At 44.2% G+C, this 19,553-nt stretch overlaps 1 protein-coding gene across 1 annotated transcript in view; it reads left to right on the forward strand.

Annotated features, from left to right (window-relative positions):
* The window catches only part of LOC135320516 (uncharacterized), a 140,293-nt gene that overhangs the window by 90,461 nt on the left and 30,279 nt on the right, over positions 1–19,553 (forward strand). The window contains exons 26-28 of the mRNA XM_064483637.1: positions 667–836; positions 17,738–17,899; positions 18,428–18,551. The gene's annotated coding sequence lies outside the window, so the exon portion shown is untranslated. The remainder of the gene's footprint in view (positions 1–666; positions 837–17,737; positions 17,900–18,427; positions 18,552–19,553) is intronic.

Consider the following 19,553-nt stretch of genomic DNA (forward strand, 5'->3'; position numbering starts at 1 on the left):
GGCAGCATGCCATGTTAGGACATCAGAAACACCACCAGGGACCTCCGAAAGAACTCCTTATGCAGGGAAAGGCGTATCACAGTGTATGGGAAAGAGCAGAGAAATGTTCATCCTCACTTTGTCCCTGTGATTAAGTCAACGGCCCCACTTTGCCTCCTAATTACAGACGAGCTCTTCTGGGCTGCCTAACCCCCCCAACTTCTGCTCTGTTTCCCCATGTATCTATTGTACTGTCCCTCGGGCAGAAGAGGGTGAGATGCCTTTGCCGGGGGGTGGTCCCCCTTTGCTGGGGAGAGTGAGGGAATCTGTGTACCCCCGGCCTACGGCCTCGGTCCTTGAGTCTGGAGACGCTCATGGCGGTCCCACAGGTGATGGTCAGACGACCTGGCACGTGCTGCCGTGCCCGCTGTGGAGGCGGTGCTCTGTGATTCTTGAACTTATCTAAGATCAGATTCTACTTTCTGGTTGTTGGTAAGTTGGAGGAGAAGATGCCAGAGAATTGATAAAAAGAATATGAGATCAGCCCTGTGAGTGATAGGCAAGAGGACCCGAGTCCCACCTGCGTGAGGTGCCTAGCGGGCTCTGGATGAATTTCCTGTTCCTCCGGGACATGCTTAAAGAAGGGGCAAGGCACGTCGTGGCCATGATCTGTTCTTGTCCTCACAGGGCCCTGTGATCTACATGCCCGCACTCACCATCTGCTCCTTGGAGATGAGGTGTCAGGTTTAGGAGCCTGGGCACTGCTGAGGGCACAGCTGCCAGCACCGTGCTACACGGAGGCTGGCTCCCTTCACCTCACATGTCACCTCCTGCTGATCCACCAGGCGTCAGTCAAGGTAGGTGCATCGGTGCAACGTAAGCAGGGACCACCCTCTCCCCCTGGACAGACTGGTGGGTGAGCAGTGGAAGCCTGGAGCCCTGCCCCAGCCCCCAGGCCAGTGCCTCCTGTTTTGTCACAGGAGGCACTGGTGACATTTTTGCTCAGCAACTACTTGGCTCTGGGTCTACGGACCCACCAGAGAATTCCTGCTTGTTTTTGATTTTTGAAGTCTGCCCTTGGGATTTGGAGGAGTAGCTGGATATGTGCTTAGCCCATAGTGGTTGACACAGTCACCATTGTTTACCCAGAACCTCGTGTACCAGGCATGGCTCCCGGCATCAAAATATAGCAGCGCATTAAACCTCCCTCCTGGTGCGTCTGTCTGTTTTGGTACAGTAAGGTCTCAGCCAGCATCTTAACGTCAGTGAGATAACGCGGCCAGTGAGCTCGGGTCAAGCACGTTCTCCTCCAGTCACTTTTACTCCATTGTTGCTTTTACTATTCCGCAGAAATTAATTTTTTAAACAATGCTTTGGTGCAGGAACAGAGCCTAATTCTCTCCTGCTACTCTTGGTGGAAGTGCGTAAAACTGTCCAGCCTGAAATGTGACCACAATTTGTAGCTTAAGACCTGCCTAGACCCATGTATGTGGAGTTTTGGTTAGGGGCGCTGACCACGTTGGGGTCCCCCGGCAGCGCCGTTCCCCTCAGGCCCCTGCTCTCCCTGGAGCAGGAGGTGAGGGTGGGTCTCACCATCCCCGCTTCCCTGGCCTCACACACTCACGTAAATTCTTGTACGTGCTGTCAAAGTCATTTTTGTTCTTGTGTGTTTCTGATTTTCTCTTGTTCCTCTTTTCCTTTTTCCTTATTCCTTTTTCTCTTGTACTGCCCTGTGAGCATGTTGTTGCGTCTGAAAATGTGGGCTATGCACACCCTGCATTGGAAATAGATAGATAGCCCTCCGTGCTGTCTCCATCGCTTTAAAAAGCAAAAACTTAACAGCTGCCTTAATCCATGTATTATCCTTGTCATCTTTTTATTTTCTAATTTTTTTTTAGCACATCACCCACTTGTGTTTGATACCTCTTAAAATCCTTGCTTTAAGGAACCAGTTTGGTCCTCCTTATATTTGGTGACAAATGCGCCCTTATTAAATTTGTTTGATTGTTTTCAAGAAGTGAGATGCGAATTCATTTAGGCGGCTGCTGAGGGATGTTTTTCATGGAGTATTTAAACTTGTAAAGTCAAATTCTGCAGCATCTTGCTACATTCCTTCTTTTACACAAACGTGCTTGGCACTCGGTTCCTGGCTGTCGCTGTGTGACGCGCGTGACAGCGCTGCCTGGCCGGCGGTCACTGGTGAGGAAGTGGCAGGCTCGGGGGTGAGCAGCTGTTGGAGGAAGCAGTCACCGTTTTGTTATTTAATTTTTTTTTTTTTGCATTTTTCTTCCCGTGCTATTTACTTTACTTTGCCTTCACAAAGAGGCAGAAGTTGGTCTAAAATCCATGCCACTTTTTTGTTCACTTTACGAGGCTGGTTTATCTGAGTATCAGGACAACATGTCCTTCCCCTAAGTAGCTGGCTCACCTGGATCTGGTGGACATAGGGACTGCTAAAGGGGACCGTAGCTTCCACCCTGCTCCAGCCAGTGGGCATTCAGAGCCGGGTCTGTGGTTTGCCTCAGCAGCCGTGCAGGCCTCCCTGCACCGGCCTTTACTTTTAACCCATGTTGGCAGTAAATAGCTGACTCTGTGTCTGTTGCAGCTGACGTCCACCACTGTCGGCCTTGTCGTTAGTTTGCGGTAGTGAGTCTCCAACACCCCAGTCAACTGTGAAGGAAGATGCTTTGGCCGACGTAGGACCTTGGATTCTCACCCCCACCATGGTTCATCTCACGCGGTGAAAGTGTTTGGCCACCACCATCATGCTGACCATGAGGCCTTGTTTCTCCTTGCATGCTCTGGTCCAAATGTGGACACTTCATTTTTCACTGAATTTGTCTCGCTTCAGACAGGAGAGAATATCTGAAGGAGTCCATCACATTGTGGGTGGGGAACAGATCAGAAGTAAATGTCGCAAGTAGAAGGAGTCTAGTCTGTCCGGGTTGGCAAATGCAGGCTGGGATCGGTGATGGCCGGGCTATGCCCTGGACACAGGCCTTTCCCGTGTCTCCCGAGAGCCCAGGGGTCGGAGTGAGAACAGCCTGGCCTGGGTTCCTCCATCCTCGTCTGCTTACTGACAACTGTTTCTGCTAATTAGGAGTTCCCCCACACCTCGGGCCCTTCAAAAGACCACGGGAGAACATTGAGTCCCTTCTCCTGGGCCTCCTTTGTGAGAATACAGTGCCTTCTGAGGTGACCAGTGGCAGGAGATGCCTCCCCCTCCAGGGAGCACCCTTTGGAGGACTGTGAGTCAGTGCACCATGCTGTGAGCTTGTGGGGTTCCGGCCGTGGTCCCTGCAGAACCAGACTTGAGATGGGCTTAGTGACGGATATAACAGGACTGATTCCAGGGCAGGGCTTGGGGGAGGGAACAGTGGAAATTGAATGTGACCTAAAACACATAGGTGGGTGCTGGGGCTGTTACTAAAATGGGGTGTCAGGGAGGTACCTGCCAGGAATCGAATTCCAGAGTAAATGGTGGACATGAGGCATTTTTAAGATGCCATTTGTCATCCAAGTTAGGACTTCAAAGAGGCACTCGGGTCTAAGGCCCTGGGGCTCAGGTGAAGGAGCCAGACTAGAGATACACGTTGGGAGTCGTCATTCTTAGCTGGTGTTCACAGACGTGCATGTGAATTAGATCATCTTGAGAGCTGCAGACTGAGGCTGATGGGGGGCAGGGCTGTGCCTGGGTTGGAGGAAAGCCCAGACCATGCAGCTTTCGTGTGTCCGTCTGCGGCGTTTGCGATTTTCAAACTAATGCCATTTATCCTTAAGTGGCCGGGGGTTGGGCAGGGCCAGCCTGGAAGAAATCTGAAAGGAGGTTCGTGGCCACGTGTGTGTCTTGGGAAGACGCAGATTCTGCAGGGTCCGGGAGGGTAGATTTCTAAGAAGCTGGAGTTGGAGTGGGGAGAAAGTAGTCACACTCACCTGTGAGGGAGGGAGGGCGTCCTTGGGAGTCGCCACCCTACTGGACTCGCTTTCCAATGAACAGAAGGCAATCAGACAGAGGATCTGAGGTGAGAAGAGATGGGCACTGGGAGGGGAGCAAACCTGGAGAATGGTGCGTGCAAAGTTCTGGAATAGTCTCCCTGAAAATTTGAGTTAAAAATACCCAGACTCTTAAGAACATTGATAGTGACTGGGGAGGAGGCAGTTGTTTTTCTGGCCTACTAAGAGTAATGCATGTATTCAGGGATACACAGAAGATTCGGGCAGTCTTTTCCAGGGGTTTGATCCTTACCAGGGGGAACACTGCAAGTTTAAAGGGGGAGAAGGGCAGCGGAGGGAAGCTAGTCAGTCCCCGTGTCAGGTACCAGACGGCAGCCCTACTTGCGTGTTGCATTCTCATCCATGCCTCCCAGTTGGGCGATGGCAGCTCCCTTTTGCGGATTGGGAAGCCTTCTCAGAGGGGTTAAGGAATTGGTCCGTTTAGCAGCTAGTCAATGCTGTAGCAGGATTCAAGCAGGGCCTTGTCAGACTTCAAGGGCATGTTCTCTCTACTAATTCCGGTACCTCTCTGTTGTACCTGGATTGGTGAATTGGGTCAGTTTTGGAGCCTTTCACAAAAAATACGATTTAAGTGTCTCAGGACAGTTTCACAAAGCTCAGTGTTCTTTGATGGTTCAGAAGCACCGCAGTGCTTTTCGCCACACAGAGGTAAGGTCTTACTCCTTGCCGATGACGTGGTTGCAAATGACGTACAGGTGCAAAACCAGACTTAGGAGCTTCTGAAGGGAAACTCTCCAGTTCTCCCTTGTTCGGCTTTCTTCCACGGGATGTAACTGCTGCAGCATAGGCCTGAGCTTTCCATATGGAGTGAGGGTTTGATAACCAAAGTTAGCATAAAACGGTCAGATGAAGAAAATCGACGTTGACAATTTATTTTTGGGTTACATTAGTGAAGATATTCTATCAGTTAATGACCCATATATCGAATGAAATTGAGTACAGAACATTGCAATTCTTACTTTCTATTTAGAGTTCTCTTACAGAGTAAGGTTGCCTGCTTTGGAACATCAGCTCCACCACCACGGCACCTATCAGTGTGTTGGTGTGATTGCATTTATGCAGTCAATGTAATCTGGGCTTCCTCAGCCCCAAACACTCCAGTGCAGAATCACGGGCTGTAGCCATCTCTTAGTCACGCAAATACTTCTAAAATTATATGATGCCAGAAAAGAAAGAAGAGGGAGAGAGAGATTGCCTTTATCAAAGTTCCTTTCTATTCTAACTGCAAACTGTTGTTGAACAGCTCTGGTTTCCTTTGGATATGAATATATACATTTCTTTGCATGTAACCCGGGTTTTGGACTAGAACACCAAGCTCTTGCTGTCCACAAGCCACAAAAATAGTAGCCAAATTGCACAGGTGCAAAATAGTTTATACTTTTTTCTGAGAAAGAATCCTTGAATTTGGGACTTGGGCTGTGATTTTTGCTTTTTGCTTCCCCCACCCCTCTTGTAATCTCTCACTCCTTCCCACGTGGCCCCCAAGAGTTCGTGGTTTCAAAGGAGTGGGCAAACACCCAGTTGGTCACCATGTACTGTTGCTATAGATGGAGCCATGCCAAGACCTAAAGGACATTATCAGAGAGGACTTCCTGGAAGAAATGGGCTCTACATTCAATCGTGAGGACAGAGTAAGTGTCAGCCAGGAGAAGGAGTCAAGAGTGTGGCTCAGGTGGCAGGTGCAGCCCGGGCAGAGGCCTGGAGGCTTGTGGGGTGGGGACCTGGGGAGAGTGTCCTGTGTGGTCCAGGGTGGAGTGTTCCCCTGCTTGGGAGGACCCTGGAGAGAGCCTGGGGTGAAGGGCTTTGGAAGACGTTGGGTTTTATTTGAACAGACACTGGAGGCAGTGAAGGGTGTCAGCAGGAAGTGACCCTCAGGAAAGGTACTTCTGGTTTTGCTTCTGATATTCTACAGACAGAAGGGTCGGGACGGGCGAGAGCAGGTCTGTCTGTCCCTTTGAGACCCACCCCATCATTCATTTATTCATAACACGCGCACTTCTGTGTGTCTAGGGGAGAGTGGGTGGACCCACATTATTAAGCAAAATGTATTTGCTTCTTGTGAGCTTAGCAGTGTCAGAAGTTGACTTAGCCTAGAATGTTCTAGGAATAGAGGAACAAGTTGCGGAGGTTGGAGGAAGGGAAGTCTTCCTTGGGAAACAATCAAAATGAGCCTGGAGTTAAGTGGGTAGTAGGAGCAGGACAGCGGGTCCCTGAGGTCACTGGGGACCTGGGAACTGGGGTGAGGCTGGGAGAGCAGTGTCGGGGGCGGGGATAGAACGGGGCCAGGGAGCCTCTGAAGGGTTTGAAGTGGGGTGATTTAATCAACTTTGTGATTTGGGAAGGCTGCCGTTGCTCTGTGTGTGTGTGTGTGTGTGTGTGTAGCGGGGAAGAGGGGGAGGGTGCCACCAACTGGGGGGCCACTAAAACACAATTCACAGGCTGGGAGAGGGGCGTCAGGGCTGCTTGGGGACGGCTGGGGCAGTGTGGATGCCGGATTTCCTTATGGGGAGGACTTGTTATCGGGGTCGCCCGAGAGGCGACTTTTGGCTGGAAGAAAAGAGATGGAGGCTGCCAGGTGGACTTTCCTCTTCTCTCCTTCCCTGCCTTGTGTGATGATCTTAGCTCAGCCAACTTTTGGAACAGAAGAGCTAAGTTCCAGGGTAGCCCAGGACTTTGTTGATCTGGTTCGAGTGAGATGTGATAGGATTTAGATTTCTGTTCAGATCTGCATGTTCACTTAGCTAGAAACCTCCCGTCATTTCGATTTCCATGGGGTATTTATTCTTGATAAAGATTGCTTTCTTGGTGAGAGGAAATTTAATACAGCTGTTGTCTTTCTCAAAAAAAATCATATCTTTAAAGAAATTTAATATTCCAAAGAATAGCAAAATTTAAAAATGATAAAGTAAGGCTTTGGTGTAGTTTCTTTGGTTTCTGAGCTAATGTGGAGTTAGAGCCTTTGCATTACTTAATAGCACATCCTTAGTGAGCTGTTAGTGAGCACCCCAGGCCCCACCTCTCAAAACACCATTAAAGTTTGCTCTGAAATAGTGAGGTCATAAAGGTCTTGTTTGCAGAATTCAAACAGTTTTTTTATATTATGCAGCATAGCTCCATTTATAAAATAATAATAGGTTCAAAATTAAGAAAGTGGAAGATAATTGATTTTTTAAAGCTGAAACATAAACTTTCTTGTGCTAATGTTGCAACTGGAAATTTTGAAAAGAAAAATCTTACTGTAATATCATCTAAGTGGAATACATATATGACTTCCACATTTGAAAAGTAACGGCGCAGTGGTTTTAGAAGTCAGGAGCATTCCAACTCAGATACTGGCATTGATGGTTGCTGGTTTTCAATGGAAGAGCCTAAATTTGCCTTCTTAGCATTTTTTTTTCTTTGTAGTGAGAGGGCTGAGTAGTGCTTTGCCAGCATGATTTTGGGGCAATTTGAGGGCAGATGTCGTGTAGCAGCAGTGAGATATTTCCATGCGTTTAATTTTCCAGACATCACCAGGGCACATGTGGGGTTTGTGCATGCAGGCTGGGATGCTGCAGGACTCCCTAACCCATCACCGTTATGTGCTGGAGCTGCTCCGGTTAGTGAATAATTTTCTGTGCCTTGGAGGTAAAGTGGTCTGATGCAAATGATCAGATATGTAGTTAAAGTGCTATTACTTGAAATAAGAGAAACCTAGAAATATGGCTCTAACAATACAGGATGAGGGAGGAGAATTGTCTGAGCTGCGTGCAGTGGGGAGTCTTCTCAGGTGACTCCCACGCCGTGATTCCTGCCAATATCCGCCCCAGCCCTGCACGGTTGTCCTGCCGAAGCAAGCATGCACTTTGCTCAGAAACGCACTGAATTTCCTTGCGCCTCTGTTTGTTGGCTTTTTTTTGAAAGCACATCTTGCCCTTTGCTTAAATGCCATCCCTGCAAGTCGCCTCATACGCTCATCCTTCTGGACCTCGTCCATACATAGCTGCTGAATGGATGAACAGAATGTAGAATCTCCATTTAGTGAAACATTATTCAGACGTAAGTGTGAATAAAAAAGAAAAAGAGGAAAATGAAAAAGGCCACCTCTTCTGGGAAGTCCACTCTGACTGCTCAACCCGCCCTTTTCTCTTTGAAACACAATCACTTATGCTCCACTCTACTCTTTTTGATAGTACTTACAACCCTCTAATAAACATTAACGTTTTCAAAAAAAAAAAAGGGATGCTGATACCACTTCAACATGGAAGAGCCTTGACAAGAGCATGTTAAGTGAAAGGAAGCAGACAAACACGGCCACATATTGTTGCCTTCAGTGATCTGAAATGCCCAGAATAGGCACATGCAGAGGCGGAGAGCAGGTGATGGTTGTAAAGGGCTAGGTGGAGGGGGGTTAGGGAGTGACTGCTAGTGACAGGGGGATTCTTTTGGGGTGATGAAGTGTTCTGGAAATAGATGGTGATGAGGGCTGCACAACCGTGAGTGTGCAGAAGACTGCTGAGCTCTGTCTCTGGGAGTGCCTGTGGTTGGGGGCGGCTTTATTTTCTTCTCACCCTGCACTCTGAAGAGACATCTTGTGCAGTGGCCTTTCTACTAGTGTGAGTGGTGAGAATCAGCGACTTTGCAGAGTCTTGTTTCTTTTACCCCCCCTGCTGAGTGTAGGCAAAATAAATTTAAGCCTGAGAAAGTGCTCCATCTGCAGAAATGTATTTCAGGTTTGCATGGTGTAAAAATCTTGAGAGCTTTTTAATTGTTGAGGACAGTCTGTGGGGGGAAATAGCCCGTGAAGCCTTGGGGAGACCTGGAAAAACCGCGCTTCCCTCCCTGACACGGGTGGAGTATTCACCCCATTTCAGGCAGTGAAGGGCCCAGACCCGTGAGCGGAGTTGACAATCGTGAATATTTACGTGTATCCGCTGCTTCATCTTGGATATTAATTTCAAGCTGAGTCAGTTTGTGGCGGCAGCCTCATTCTACATCAGGAATTTATAGTATCTGCTCTTTGAGGTGAAGACCTGACAGAGTTTATTATTTAACAGTCTCCCTTGAATTGATATCTCAGATTCCTTTGTCAAAAGCAAAACAGCAGAAATACAGACGTCCTTTAATGCCAATATGACCTGGAAAGGATTTAGTCTCTGTGCCTCAGTGGCCTAATCTGCGGTTGGGGATGGTGATAACAGTGTTTCCCTCAGAGGGGCTGGTGAGGGGAGAGTGAGGAGCACAAAGGGAGGACTTACAGGAGATGCTCATGAATGACTGAATTTAGTGCTCTCAGCCTGGTGAGGCCTCAGGGGCAGAGATGTCAGAACAGAGAATTCCTAGCCAGAGCTAGATCCGTGTTGGCAGCTGTTGTGATCAGTATCACAACTGTGGGTTATCAGGTAGTTTTAAGACTTGGTAATATGAATTCATGAATAATGTTAGAAGACTAGACATCTCAGATTCAGTTTACATAGTTCTCAAGATTTCCTCTGAGAAATGGATGGTTTTTTCCCCATCTTAAATCTGAGATGAGTCTCTAAAAAATTTCTGTATTCCTCCATCTTTTTGCATTAATTCTCCATTTCTTAAAAAAAGAAGTTTTTAAATTGAGTTAGTGGGGACTGAACTGAGGGCCTCATGCATGCTAAGCACATACTCTCCCAAATGAGGTATAATCTCCCCCCTGATTTTTTTTAAAATTTACTTTCTTAGTATTCAGAGGTTAGAGGCCTCTAATTCTTTTTCTGGAGACTTGTCCATGAACCTGTAAATCTATTATTAATGGACAAAACTTGGTTTATTAAAAAAATGAATAGAATATTCTGCAATCCATCCAAAAGGAAATGTTCATTGGCTTAAAATGTTTCTCCTTTAAGGTGATTTCTCCTTTTAGGTCTAGCTCAATTTATTAACAGACATCCTCATCATCATAATGACCAAACTCGCTCTGAGTGGACACCTCCCTAAGGCTAAAATACTTTCCTCATGCTTTACTTCATAGCAGGTGTTTGACGGTAGGTATCAGTGTCTCCTTTTTTACAGCTGAGGGATTGAGAGATGGAGCAGCTTGTCCCAAATCACACGCAGCTGGCGGTGGCTAGCTCGGTGCTGGAACCCAGGCTTCACAGGATGCATTCTTAATTGCTTCTCTAATCAGCCTCCCGTTGAGTGGTTACCCGAACTCCTGTGACTCCATAAATGGCCGATTTTAGTGATCTCAGCCTGATGAGGCCTTCAAAGGGGAGACACCAGTGAGAATGTGAGACAGAGTGGCATAAATTAAAATTGTACATTTTCACAGATGTTTAATTCTCAGGTAGTGGCATAAAAAGTTAATTTTTATGTATTTTAGTGCTCTGTAAGCACTAAAAACAAAACATTAAAAATAATTATAGTGCAAATGAGAAGGGGGCTTTGAAAGTCCAACCACTGCTGATGATGTTACTTGTTTTTCTCTAGTGGCCCTTATTGACAGAAATACTTACAAAGACTGAATTGGTTTTATGTAGTCTTAATATGGAAAAAAAGATTGTCAGTGAATATTTTAAGAAAATCTTTATTCTTTTCTTTCCTGATGATGTATATATAAGTTGTTTTCATGTCTTAAGTACATTTCCTCATTTGTGAAATTTGAGTAATATCGTTTAACTTGTCTGACTGTGAGAGTTAGTAGCCTTGTATACAAAGAACTCAAGAGGTGCTTAGTAAAAATGTGCTGTCACAATGACAGATATTTTAGAAGGATCAACTCTGAATACTAAAGAGGGTGGCTTATTACTGATGCATATTTAATATGTATATATATGATATATATGAATATGGCTTAAAGTAACAAGGATTCATTTATTTTTTAGTGCACTATGAAGTTTTAATGAAATCTGTATCATTCTAGTGAGACAGGGACTAGTTAAATTGCCTTAAGCAGACGACCTTGAAGATTATTTACACAGAATGTGTATTGTTAGAAATCAGATGTCATGTTGCCGTGTAACCATCCACTCAGACATTTAAATTCGTTGGATTCTGACATCCACATTTATCATTTTCTGGGAATAAGCTTCTCTCTTTTGTGATTAAAGAAAATTTTGATCTTTTTTCCTGCAGTCTTAACAGGTTTAAAATATCAAAACATTGATTTGACATGTAACTTTTTTAATAGAGACAATAAAGCTCATGCTGTTTTATTATGTAAATAAATGTTTTTGTATTTCAACAAATGTATGATTTCCTGGATTTTGAGAAGTATGTTGCAAGATACTTAGATAACCTACTTTCGGAAATATACAGACGCGGCTTTTATGAATATAGGCCTAGTACAGATCTGTTCGTTTTTGCTACAGTGCAAGACATGAGGCCTAGGAGAGATTTGCTGCCGATTGCAAGGAGGACAGATCCCATGTCTCAGTCTCCCCTCCTGTAAAATGAAGTGGCTTGACTGGATTCTTTCCTCTTCTAAGATGAGTTTCCATGAGCCTGTGTCTTTTGTTTATATTCAGGAGTATTAGCAATATCAGATTAAATACTGAGTTACCGTCGCTTCCCCCGAAGCAAAGTGCAGTGTGTGCTACAGAAGCTTTTAGTTATCTGATTCTCGTTTCTGATCCTACAGGCAATTTTTGTGTTGCATGCTTCCTGGCAACCTGGAAGGTCTTTTTAGCCATAGGTGGCGCTTGTTGCACCTTCTTACCATCTTAATTTTCCTGTTTGTTAAAGAAGGCTTAAACAACGTTATTTTGTTTTGATTTCTTTGCTTGATGCTTCAGAATAGCACAATGTCCATTATGTCTGTCTACCTGTAAAAATTGTTCTGCTTATATTTTAGTTTTATTCTGTCATCTCGCTGTGAACATCTCAGACTTGCTGTGTAAACAATGGCAAAATCGGACTTTTCTTCCAGTGTTAGAAACCAGTGAGCCGGGAATTTATAAAACAGCTAGTAGCGGCCTCTGGAGCACCTTAAATCTGAAAAGTGTGCTGGGTTCCCTGAGTATTGATCCCGCTGCTCTGTGTTAATTGGTGGTAGGAGATTTGGTACATATAGGAAGGGGTGTAGTTTTTTGACTTGGGTTTGCGTGCACGTGCTGCCACTGAGCCATGTGAGCCTGAGTCAGTTCGTTCTGAGATTTTCCCTCGTCTGAGAGATTGGGACGTTGGTATCTGCTTTGTAGAATTGTGAGAATTAGAAATTATGTAAAGTGTTTACCACAGTGGGTATGTCAAGAGGGCTCATAATCCTTAGCTGCTGTTTGGTGTGAAGCCATCATTTTATAGTCTTTGTCAATTAATAAGAAACAGGAAAACAAGAAAAGCTGGTTTTATGATGAAAGATATTTGAGGAGGTTCCATAGTTCCTATACCCATAATTAAGCATCAGCAGAGTCAGAACTGTTACACAGTCACCCTGAACCAACGTTAAGCCACAGAATTTTTGTTATTTCATATATGTTGGGGCCTATGGGGATCCAATACTTATATGCATGTTGTCTCCAGCAGCCAACTGAGAGATGACACAAAAGAGTAGGCAGGCGATAAATGTCTTCTTACTGATGAAGCTACATTCTCCATGAACTTCAGGGCTGTGGGAAAATGTGTGTCATGATACTGTGTCCCAGAATTAGAGACTCACCCTGTCCCAGTTAACTCTGGGCCACAGCGAGCCTTCCCTTGAGAGGACCTGCCCCTTCATGCACAGGGCTGTCCTGACATGGAGCTGAGCATCCCAGGTGCTTCCCAATGGTGACCAACACTGGAGGGAAAGGTAGGGTTTCACATTCCCTGCTTGTCTCCCCGGACTCACACCTCACACTCTTAGTGTGACGAGGGCTAGCTGTGATCCAGTGGCCAGGGGTATGAAGGGAGAAGCACTCTCCATGGCCCAGAGGAGTTGGGAGGAGGCATCCCCTCCCTAGTTTAAACAGGTGGTGGGATGGAATGGGAGGGTGCTCCCCAAGAGTTTATAAAAGGAGAAATAAGGATTTTCTTTGGGACTTATACTAGCCAGGAAACACATAATATTATTAGAAGGGAGACTTGTAAATCACTTTTATATTAAGTTGACATTTGTTGAACACCAAAAATGTGCTACATTCTTTTCTGAGAGTTTTACAGAAATGAATCCTTCAATTTTCTCAACAAGTGAGTAAGGAAGGTTTGATTGTTATCCCAGTTTTACAGTGTGGAAATTTCGGCACGGAGAGGGTAAGTAAGTTGGCCAAGGTCACAGAGCTAGTAAGTGGCAGAGCTGGTATTTAAACCCTGGCTGTCTGGTTTTGAGGCTCCCAGCGATGGGCTTTGGGTGTTTAGAGGTATCTGCATCCCTGAATCTTTGTACCACTTTGCATCAGTTAGCCCAGAAATGACAGGGAAAGTAGAGTTACACAGGTGCTCACTATCATGTCTCAGCCACTGTCCACGAAGTGTGCACTGTCATTAGCGTTAATTATTTTCTAGGCAGTAGATCTGTTCGTATAACAGAAATTTAGTCCATTGAGTTAATCTACAAACCCTTCCTGCTCTGCTTCTGTCCATGGTTGCCATGTGACTGCCTGCCCGTGATTGGGCTGTGGAGGAGAAAATGTACTCATGGTTGAACTCTGATATTTCAGTCTGGTTTATAGTTTCACTTCTTCTGTTACATTAATAAGTTTCTGGTTTTCTTGCATCAGTGTGTCATGAGTTTGGTTAATGTGAAACCAGTCCATGGGAGCCCAGGGATGCTAAAGCTATAATTTCTGAGCACACTGTCGCACTTCTACCTGTGCAGACCTGGCTGGAGGATGTCCGCCTTCCTCACTGATTTCTCCAAACAGCAGGGTCCTCTCCCACCCCAGGATGTGAGGCTGGGAGCTCTATGAGTTGGCCAGTCGGTGGCCAAGTCCACCAATCAGAAAATGATGAAGTAGCCGGAAGTGGGTTTAATAGACGAAAAGGGCTTCCAGGTAGTCCGATGGGCTGTTCGAGTCCATTTGGTGAGAAGCTGTCCACTGTCTGTGGTTGAGCTGCTGCTTTGCTGTTGAAAAGTCTGGATTAGATGAAGGGATTTTAAAAAGGAGAAAGGAGTGATTTCAGGTGGTACGTCCACACTGGTGAGAAGTGATGGATGACCGACTGTGTGAGGCATAGACAGAGTCTTACAAACTTCATAAAACAGCTTTAAAAGCTCTGCCATTTGAGTGCACTTCATATGGGGTCCAGTTCATCACTGGTCGCGCTGAGAGGGCAAATAATTGATGATGGTGGAAAGGACACGGAGGCATCAAAAAGTCTCAGTCATGTTCCCTGTTTAAAGGATGTTGCACAATGTAATATATTTGAGCTGGTTTTTCACTGAACAATTTTTAGTGTTTTCTGGGACTCCCCAGTGCCCCAAGGCTCCATGCAGCTGAGTGTCCCCTCAGAGCAGCTCTGTCAGTGCTTGCCCTGGGCTGACGTGGTGTCGCGGGGAGCAGGACGGTCAGCGTCCACGGCTCCTCCGAGATCCGTCTCCTCATCCGCAGTGCCGGGTTGCTCATCCGTGTTTACTTAGTAGGTTAGCAGAGAATCACACGTGATGGTTGTCAGGTGTGATTTGTGATTGTCTCTGTGATTGGCATATAGTCAGTGTTTGATAGAAACCCTTGTTTTTTTAGTATAATTGTAGCAGCTAGATTGCTGTGGTTTTTAGTCTGTATTTTTTTATAACTTTATTCTTATTTTTAAATATGCACTTATTTTTATTTATTTTTTTGGAGGTATTGGGGATTGAAGCCAGGACATTGTGCATGCTAAGTAGGTGCTCTACAACTGAGTAATACACACCCTCCTTGTCTGCACTTGAAAATAAATATTGCAATACACAAAATAGATCTTAAACACCATCATGTGACCTAGTCTCTGTATAGACAATTGAACACGTATGCTATTTCAATAAGAATAAATGTTGTTGAGACATACATTTCTGAATCTGTTAATGTGCTTAAAAACGATCATAGGTAGTGATAAACACGAGTCTTTGATCCAGTACTTCTTAGGGTCTGTTTTGCCATCAATGGAAATTACATTCTACAGAGAAGGCTAATTGGGTCTCTTTGATATTTGGATGGTTTAGCAGATGATCAAGGCTTTCAAAAGCTGACAGAATTGTATTTTAAACTAACTACAAAGTTATCTTCTAGAAGTTGGAATTCCTAAGCTTGTGAAGTGTCCAGTAATCCAGGGGGTATGTGTCTGTGTCTGTGTGAACGTTTGTGTGTGTGATTTCAGGAAGGTAGAAATAAGTTCCATATAGACTTCTGATACCTTTCTCCTCAAGTTCAAGGTGTAGGCATATATTTACACAAATAAATTGATATTCTTTTGTCATTTGGCATATTGGGAATAAGAGGTTGTCATACTTGTTTCAGAAGGGTTGGGGAGCATGAGCTTAGAAAACGGGAGGAGAAAGAGGCCGGGAGGCACTTCACACTCTGTGCAGGATTTGAGGAACAGTAGCTTTTCTTTTTTCTTCTAAAGCAAACTGGCGCTGAATTGTAACATACTATTACTCAGAATTGCTTTTCTGATCAGATACAAGTGCCTCAGATTTTTGAAGGCAACAAGAATGGTGAAATGTGTTTTAGCAGTTATCTTTAAAAGTAGTTTTATTTTTCAAGTAAAAGGCTATAGCCTGTTCTTTCTTCCAGCGGTACAAGACATGCATATTAATCTATGTACATGATCTGTGTGCTTAGTTTCTTTGGTTTTTGTTTTTTTTTTTTTTTTTTTTTTTTTGAAATGCTTGTTTCATTGTGGTTTGAATGAATGTTTAAAATTTCTGGATTTTGATCTTTAGAACATGCTGATTTATGAGAACCGTTAAAAACCTGATTGTTCTTTGGTCCTTGTTTGTTGGGGCACCCTATTGAATTCTGTTGTCTTTTAAAGAGGGAAATGCTTCCCCTAGCCTGTAGATCATTAAGTGAATGGTTTGCAGTGTGCCTTTAAAATTCTTTGAATGCATTGAGCATGTTTGTCCAGTGAATTTTGAATTGACTCATTGTAATGACTTTGCTTTTGTTTTGTGGCTTTTGCTCCTCTCCACAAGAATTTGAATTCTCTGTGGCATTTTGTATACGTGTTATTAACAGGGGAAAAAATTTTGCATTTTTTACAGAGCTGGGTTTTCCTATCCCCTCTGAATGCCATCTATACTTGATACAATAAAAATCTGTTATTGCAGTGCATAATTATTTCATAAACTATTTTTTGGCATAATCAGAAACAATGACAAAGAATGATAAAAAAATACAAAAACCTTCCTTCCTTTGAAGAATAGAAATGAGGTGGTCAGGCTCACGCCTGCTTTGTGCCTGACACACTTACTCTCATTTCATTGTGTATCATGATTCGGAGATGGAGTTGCTTCAGGTTTGTAGATTTTTGTTTTAACATTTGTGTTGAATTCTTTCTCCAGGCTGATGTTTCCTGTTGTGTTTGTGGAAAGAGTAGAAGGGAAACAGATACTTTGTTTTGTTTTCAGGAGTCCTGAGTTGATGAGAAAATTGTTGAGGGTGGGCTGAGGAAAAGAGTGACACTCCCTCTCCTCCCGGCTGAAATTGATAAACAAATAAATCAATTAAGTGTATCGATATTTGACCAATAGTAGTTAGCGAGCCCAAAATGGATAGATATGCCCAATGGAAATTACTGAGTTGACCTGTAGAATTATGTGCTTTACCAAGTAGAAGCAGCTTAGAGCAATCAGAAAAATCAGTAATATGATGAGATATAAAAGGGATATCATATCTTTTATTTCTGAAACTTTTCTACGGTAAGTTGTGTAGAGCTAAAATTAAGTTTCAAGCACCAGGATTTAAGAGTGTGGGTGGTTCTTTAGGATCGTTATTCACGGATGTGCCTAGACCCTGCTAGAGTGTCTGAAGATGGCAGGAAAAGACCCAGAGGCAGGATTTGTCATCCTAGGGTGTCCTCCATAATGGTTCCATGTGAAAGCCCATGATTGGTTTAACAAACTGTAGCACACACCAGCCTGCTGTGAACTTTGATAAAAAAAAAAATATGCTTAGAAACTGCTTTGCAAGCAAGTGCCTGTGCATCCTCACACCAGTCTCCTTGCCTTAAAAAGCAGAGAAAATGCTTTCCTTGCATAGTTGAGGTTTTAGATATCACTCTGCTGGTTGCAAAGCAAGGACCGTGGCCCTCAGCAATAAACGCTGGGCTTGTGTGCTGTTAGATAGTCTATTATCCCCAAAACAAGGACCTGGCTGGTCTGGTGGTCTGCTTTGTAATTCACATATCTAAAAATGTATCTTGTTCCCCTCACCCCATGACTTCCCTAAAGATACACTAATCCTTTGTACTCATTGTGGATTTTACAATCTCTGCCTCATCCCGTCTTTCCCGAAGTTCCTCCTTACTATCTCACAACTGTTGATGAATTTTTCCTTTGATTATACACAATAAATATGGGAGCATTTGAGAGGCTCGTGGAGTTGGCTCCCTACTCCCTCTCGATTTCCTGGCTTTTTACACAGAGTCTTGAATAATCATTCCGTGCTGGTAAGACTTCTGCCAGCCAGATGCCACAGTTCCAGGTGAGAAGTATGCAGGCTTTATCTCTCCTACCCGAGGGAGAGAGAGGAGAGAATTGAGATATGCTCCGCCGTGGTCACTTCTTGCCCCAGAGCAACTGCAGTTCACCTGAAGCTTTCTGGCCTCTGCTAAGATGGCCTCTGTCCCAGGACTGACTGCAGCCTTTTCTTCCCTTGTCAACATTTCCTTTCAGAAGTTGGTCTCTTCTCTGCAATTCCACCCTGGCAGATGTGATGGTGGTCAGCGTGCTGGTGGGCAGTCATTTGGGAACTCCCAGGAGCCATGCTGATTCTCCTGAATCTCTCAATCGGGGTTACAGAACAGTCGAGAACCGAAGGAAGCCCATTCACGTGAGGTCAACAGAGCATTACATCACTTTCATTTTATTATTGAATTTTCAGTAGAGAAATTATTTGTAGCAAACTGTTCCAGATTTTCCGCCGCCTGCTTTCCTCATCACCACTTCCTTGCTGGCTCTGGTGCTTGTTTTACAGACCAGGTTTCTTCTCTGGTCATTTCTAGCAGCTTGGCTTGCCGAATCCTTGATCTGCATTTGAAGCAGAATGCTTCTTTTTGATGTGAAACTAATTTTCCTATTTCTGAATATTTCGTGTACTCTCAGCAACTGTTTCAAGTGAAATGCTCTTGTCCAATTTCGGTTAACTCACATTTGCTGATCTCCTGCTTTCATGCTGAGGGCAGTTTCTTCTTCCTGTAATAAAATTTAGCAATTTGCATTTACTATGGGAAGGTACTGGCCCGAGGTGCTTTTTTTCTTAACAATTTTAATACAATTCACCCATTAAAATATACAGCGGTTTTTACTCTATGCCCAGAATTGTGCATCCCATTCAATCTTAGAACATTTTCTTCCCCCCAACAGGAAGCCCCGTATGCATAAGCAGATATTTCCATCTTCCCCATCGTCCCCCAGCCCCAATGAGCCACTCTTCTCTCTCTGTGTATTTGCCTGTACTGGACATTTCATTTAAATCGAGTCACTTCATGTAAGTGGAACCGTCTATTGTGACTGACTTCTTTCACACTGAGTAACGTTTTCAATGTTTGTCCACGTTGTGGCCTGTGTCAGTACTCTATGCTTTGCTATTGCTGAATAATATTCCACTGTATGGCTGGGCCCCACTGTTTACCCATTCATCAGGTGATAGGCATTTGGGTTGTTTCTGCTTTTTGGCTGTGATGAGTAGTGTCGCCGCGAACATTCCTTTAGGAGTTTTTATGTGGACATTTGTTTTCAGTTCTCTTACGTGTGTGCCCAGACAGCAGAATTGCTGGGTCATTCAGAAACCAAATGTTCAACTCCCTGAGGACCTGCCAGCCTGTTTACCAAAGTGGCCACGCTGTGTTACGTCCTCACCAGCAACTGCTGCCTGCTCCGCTTCCTCTGTGTCCTCATTAGTGCTTGTTATTTTTTTTTTAATATAACCTATTGTTGTGGGTGTGAAACGGTTTCTTCTAGTGGTTTTGACTTGATTTCCCTTAGAGCTAATGATATTGAACATCGTTTCATTGTGCTTATTGGCCATTTGTATATTTTCCTTGAAAAATACCTTTTCAGATCATTTATTCACCTTTTAATTGAGTTGCCTTTTTATTGTTGAGTTGTAGGGTTTTTTTTTTTTTCATTTGGAGATACAAATTCCTAATCAGATAAATGATTTGAAAAAATTTTCTCCTGTGTATTGGTTTTTCACTCTCTGGATGGTGCCCTTTGAAGCAAAGTTTTAAATTTTGATGAACTCCAATTTATCTCTGTTTTCTTTGTTCCTTGTGCTTTTGGGGTATTATATAAAATCTGAGGTATTTTATTTAAAATTTTATATATAAAATAACTTAATTCGTAGGACCGTTCTAGGAGATGGGTGCGGTTGTTGTCCCCAGTCTATGGATAGGAGACTGAGATGCAGAAAATTTCACTGACATATCAGTGTCACAGCTACCCAGTGCTGTGGGAGTTCAGACCCTCATGTTTGTCCCCAACATCTGTG

Source organism: Camelus dromedarius, unplaced genomic scaffold (genome assembly GCF_036321535.1).
Source record: "Camelus dromedarius isolate mCamDro1 unplaced genomic scaffold, mCamDro1.pat HAP1_SCAFFOLD_176, whole genome shotgun sequence".
In the NCBI taxonomy this organism is placed as follows: Eukaryota; Metazoa; Chordata; class Mammalia; order Artiodactyla; family Camelidae; genus Camelus; species Camelus dromedarius.